This window comes from Salvelinus fontinalis, chromosome 27 (assembly GCF_029448725.1).
Source record: "Salvelinus fontinalis isolate EN_2023a chromosome 27, ASM2944872v1, whole genome shotgun sequence".
Lineage (NCBI taxonomy): Eukaryota > Metazoa > Chordata > Actinopteri > Salmoniformes > Salmonidae > Salvelinus > Salvelinus fontinalis.
The window spans coordinates 26,967,860-26,973,859 of record NC_074691.1 but is presented as its reverse complement, the minus strand read 5'-3'; positions in this window follow the sequence as shown (position 1 = coordinate 26,973,859).

The window sequence follows — 6,000 nt, the reverse complement described above, 5'->3', positions numbered from 1 at the left end:
ACCACCAACTCCTCTACATCTGTCTGACCTATAGACCACCACCAACTCCTCTACATCTGTCTGACCTATAGACCACCACCAACTCCTCTACATCTGTCAAACCTATAGACCACCACCAACTCCTCTACATCTGTCTGACCTACAGACCACCACCAACTCCTCTACATCTGTCAGACCTACAGACCACCACCAACTCCTCTACATCTGTCTGACCTATAGACCACCACCAACTCCTCTACATCTGTCTGACCTATAGACCACCACCAACTCCTCTACATCTGTCTGACCTACAGACCACCACCAACTCCTCTACATCTGTCAGACCTACAGACCACCACCAACTCCTCTACATCTGTCAGACCTACAGACCACCACCAACTCCTCTACATCTGTCAAACCTATAGACCACCACCAACTCCTCTACATCTGTCTGACCTACAGACCACCACCAACTCCTCTACATCTGTCAGACCTACAGACCACCACCAACTCCTCTACATCTGTCTGACCTATAGACCACCACCAACTCCTCTACATCTGTCTGACCTACAGACCACCACCAACTCCTCTACATCTGTCAGACCTATAGACCACCACCAACTCCTCTACATCTGTCAGACCTATAGACCACCACCAACTCCTCTACATCTGTCTGACCTGTAGACCACCACCAACTCCTCTACATCTGTCAGACCTATAGACCACCACCAACTCCTCTACATCTGTCTGACCTATAGACCACCACCAACTCCTCTACATCTGTCTGACCTACAGACCACCACCAACTCCTCTACATCTGTCAGACCTGTAGACCACCACCAACTCCTCTACATCTGTCAGACCTATAGACCACCACCAACTCCTCTACATCTGTCTGACCTGTAGACCACCACCAACTCCTCTACATCTGTCAGACCTATAGACCACCACCAACTCCTCTACATCTGTCTGACCTAAAGACCACCACCAACTCCTCTACATCTGTCAGACCTATAGACCACCACCAACTCCTCTACATCTGTCAGACCTACAGACCACCACCAACTCCTCTACATCTATCAGACCTACAGACCACCACCAACTCCTCTACATTCTGTCAGACCTATAGACCACCACCAACTCCTCTACATCTGTCAAACCTACAGACCACCACCAACTCCTCTACATCTGTCAGACCTACAGACCACCACCAACTCCTCTACATCTGTCTGACCTATAGACCACCACCAACTCCTCTACATCTGTCTGACCTATAGACCACCACCAACTCCTCTACATCTGTCAAACCTATAGACCACCACCAACTCCTCTACATCTGTCAGACCTATAAACCACCACCAACTCCTCTACATCTGTCAGACCTATAGACCACCACCAACTCCTCTACATCTGTCAAACCTATAGACCACCACCAACTCCTCTACATCTGTCTGACCTACAGACCATCACCAACTCCTCTACATCTGTCAGACCTACAGACCACCACCAACTCCTCTACATCTGTCTGACCTATAGACCACCACCAGCTCCTCTACATCTGTCAAACCTATAGACCACCACCAACTCCTCTACATCTGTCTGACCTACAGACCACCACCAACTATTCTACTTCTGTCATACCTACAGACCACCACCAACTCCTCTACATCTGTCTGACCTACAGACCACCACCAACTCCTCTACATCTGTCAGACCTACAGACCACCACCAACTCCTCTACATCTGTCAAACCTATAGACCACCACCAACTCCTCTACATCTGTCTGACCTACAGACCACCACCAACTATTCTACTTCTGTCAGACCTACAGACCACCACCAACTCCTCTACATCTGTCTGACCTATAGACCACCACCAACTCCTCTACATCTGTCTGACCTATAGACCACCAACAACTCCTCTACATCTGTCAAACCTATAGACCACCACCAACTCCTCTACATCTGTCTGACCTACAGACCACCACCAACTCCTCTACATCTGTCAGACCTACAGACCACCACCAACTCCTCTACATCTGTCTGACCTATAGACCACCACCAACTTCTCTACATCTGTCTGACCTATAGACCATCACCAACTCCTCTACATCTGTCTGACCTATAGACCACCACCAACTCCTCTACATCTGTTTGACCTACAGACCACCACCAACTCCTCTACATCTGTCAGACCTATAGACCACCACCAACTCCTCTACATCTGTCAGACCTATAGACCACCACCAACTCCTCTACATCTGTCTGACCTGTAGACCACCACCAACTCCTCTACATCTGTCAGACCTAGAGACCACCACCAACTCCTCTACATCTGTCTGACCTAAAGACCACCCTAAAGACCACCACCAACTCCTCTACATCTGTCAGACCGATAGACCACCACCAACTCCTCTACATCTGTCAGACCTACAGACCACCACCAACTCCTCTACATCTGTCTGACCTATAGACCACCACCAACTCCTCTACATCTGTCTGACCTACAGACCACAACCAACTCCTCTACATCTGTCTGACCTATAGACCACCACCAACTCCTCTACATCTGTCTGACCTATAGACCACCACCAACTCCTCTACATCTGTCAGACCTACAGACCACCACCAACTCCTCTACATCTGTCTGACCTATAGACCACCACCAACTCCTCTACATCTGTCTGACCTATAGACCACCACCAACTCCTCTACATCTGTCTGACCTATAGACCACCACCAACTCCTCTACATCTGTCTGACCTACAGACCACCACCAACTCCTCTACATCTGTCAAACCTATAGACCACCACCAACTCCTCTACATCTGTCAGACCTATAAACCACCACCAACTCCTCTACATCTGTCAGACCTACAGACCACCACCAACTCCTCTACATCTGTCAGACCTATAGACCACCACCAACTCCTCTACATCTGTCAGACCTACAGACCACCACCAACTATTCTACTTCTGTCATACCTACAGACCACCATCAACTCCTCTACATCTGTCAGACCTATAGACCACCACCAACTCCTCTACATCTGTCAGACCTACAGACCACCACCAACTCCTCTACATCTATCAGACCTACAGACCACCACCAACTCCTCTACATTCTGTCAGACCTATAGACCACCACCAACTCCTCTACATCTGTCAAACCTACAGACCACCACCAACTCCTCTACATCTGTCAGACCTACAGACCACCACCAACTCCTCTACATCTGTCTGACCTATAGACCACCACCAACTCCTCTACATCTGTCTGACCTATAGACCACCACCAACTCCTCTACATCTGTCAAACCTATAGACCACCACCAACTCCTCTACATCTGTCAGACCTATAAACCACCACCAACTCCTCTACATCTGTCAGACCTATAGACCACCACCAACTCCTCTACATCTGTCAAACCTATAGACCACCACCAACTCCTCTACATCTGTCTGACCTACAGACCATCACCAACTCCTCTACATCTGTCAGACCTACAGACCACCACCAACTCCTCTACATCTGTCTGACCTATAGACCACCACCAGCTCCTCTACATCTGTCAAACCTATAGACCACCACCAACTCCTCTACATCTGTCTGACCTACAGACCACCACCAACTATTCTACTTCTGTCATACCTACAGACCACCACCAACTCCTCTACATCTGTCTGACCTACAGACCACCACCAACTCCTCTACATCTGTCAGACCTACAGACCACCACCAACTCCTCTACATCTGTCAAACCTATAGACCACCACCAACTCCTCTACATCTTTCTGACCTACAGACCACCACCAACTATTCTACTTCTGTCAGACCTACAGACCACCACCAACTCCTCTACATCTGTCTGACCTATAGACCACCACCAACTCCTCTACATCTGTCTGACCTATAGACCACCAACAACTCCTCTACATCTGTCAGACCTATAAACCACCACCAACTCCTCTACATCTGTCAGACCTATAGACCACCACCAACTCCTCTACATCTGTCAAACCTATAGACCACCACCAACTCCTCTACATCTGTCTGACCTACATACCATCACCAACTCCTCTACATCTGTCAGACCTACAGACCACCACCAACTCCTCTACATCTGTCTGACCTATAGACCACCACCAGCTCCTCTACATCTGTCAAACCTATAGACCACCACCAACTCCTCTACATCTGTCTGACCTACAGACCACCACCAACTATTCTACTTCTGTCATACCTACAGACCACCACCAACTCCTCTACATCTGTCTGACCTACAGACCACCACCAACTCCTCTACATCTGTCAGACCTACAGACCACCACCAACTCCTCTACATCTGTCAAACCTATAGACCACCACCAACTCCTCTACATCTGTCTGACCTACAGACCACCACCAACTATTCTACTTCTGTCAGACCTACAGACCACCACCAACTCCGCTACATCTGTCTGACCTATAGACCACCACCAACTCCTCTACATCTGTCTGACCTATAGACCACCAACAACTCCTCTACATCTGTCAAACCTATAGACCACCACCAACTCCTCTACATCTGTCTGACCTACAGACCACCACCAACTCCTCTACATCTGTCAGACCTACAGACCACCACCAACTCCTCTACATCTGTCTGACCTATAGACCACCACCAACTTCTCTACATCTGTCTGACCTATAGACCATCACCAACTCCTCTACATCTGTCTGACCTATAGACCACCACCAACTCCTCTACATCTGTTTGACCTACAGACCACCACCAACTCCTCTACATCTGTCTGACCTACAGACCACCACCAACTCCTCTACATCTGTCAGACCTATAGACCACCACCAACTCCTCTACATCTGTCAGACCTATAGACCACCACCAACTCCTCTACATCTGTCTGACCTGTAGACCACCACCAACTCCTCTACATCTGTCAGACCTATAGACCACCACCAACTTCTCTACATCTGTCTGACCTATAGACCATCACCAACTCCTCTACATCTGTCTGACCTATAGACCACCACCAACTCCTCTACATCTGTTTGACCTACAGACCACCACCAACTCCTCTACATCTGTCTGACCTACAGACCACCACCAACTCCTCTACATCTGTCAGACCTATAGACCACCACCAACTCCTCTACATCTGTCAGACCTATAGACCACCACCAACTCCTCTACATCTGTCTGACCTGTAGACCACCACCAACTCCTCTACATCTGTCAGACCTATAGACCACCACCAACTCCTCTACATCTGTCTGACCTAAAGACCACCACCAACTCCTCTACATCTGTCAGACCTATAGACCACCACCAACTCCTCTACATCTGTCAGACCTACAGACCACCACCAACTCCTCTACATCTATCAGACCTACAGACCACCACCAACTCCTCTACATTCTGTCAGACCTATAGACCACCACCAACTCCTCTACATCTGTCAAACCTACAGACCACCACCAACTCCTCTACATCTGTCAGACCTACAGACCACCACCAACTCCTCTACATCTGTCTGACCTATAGACCACCACCAACTCCTCTACATCTGTCTGACCTATAGACCACCACCAACTCCTCTACATCTGTCAAACCTATAGACCACCACCAACTCCTCTACATCTGTCAGACCTATAAACCACCACCAACTCCTCTACATCTGTCAGACCTATAGACCACCACCAACTCCTCTACATCTGTCAAACCTATAGACCACCACCAACTCCTCTACATCTGTCTGACCTACAGACCATCACCAACTCCTCTACATCTGTCAGACCTACAGACCACCACCAACTCCTCTACATCTGTCTGACCTATAGACCACCACCAGCTCCTCTACATCTGTCAAACCTATAGACCACCACCAACTCCTCTACATCTGTCTGACCTACAGACCACCACCAACTATTCTACTTCTGTCATACCTACAGACCACCACCAACTCCTCTACATCTGTCTGACCTACAGACCACCACCAACTCCTCTACATCTGTCAGAC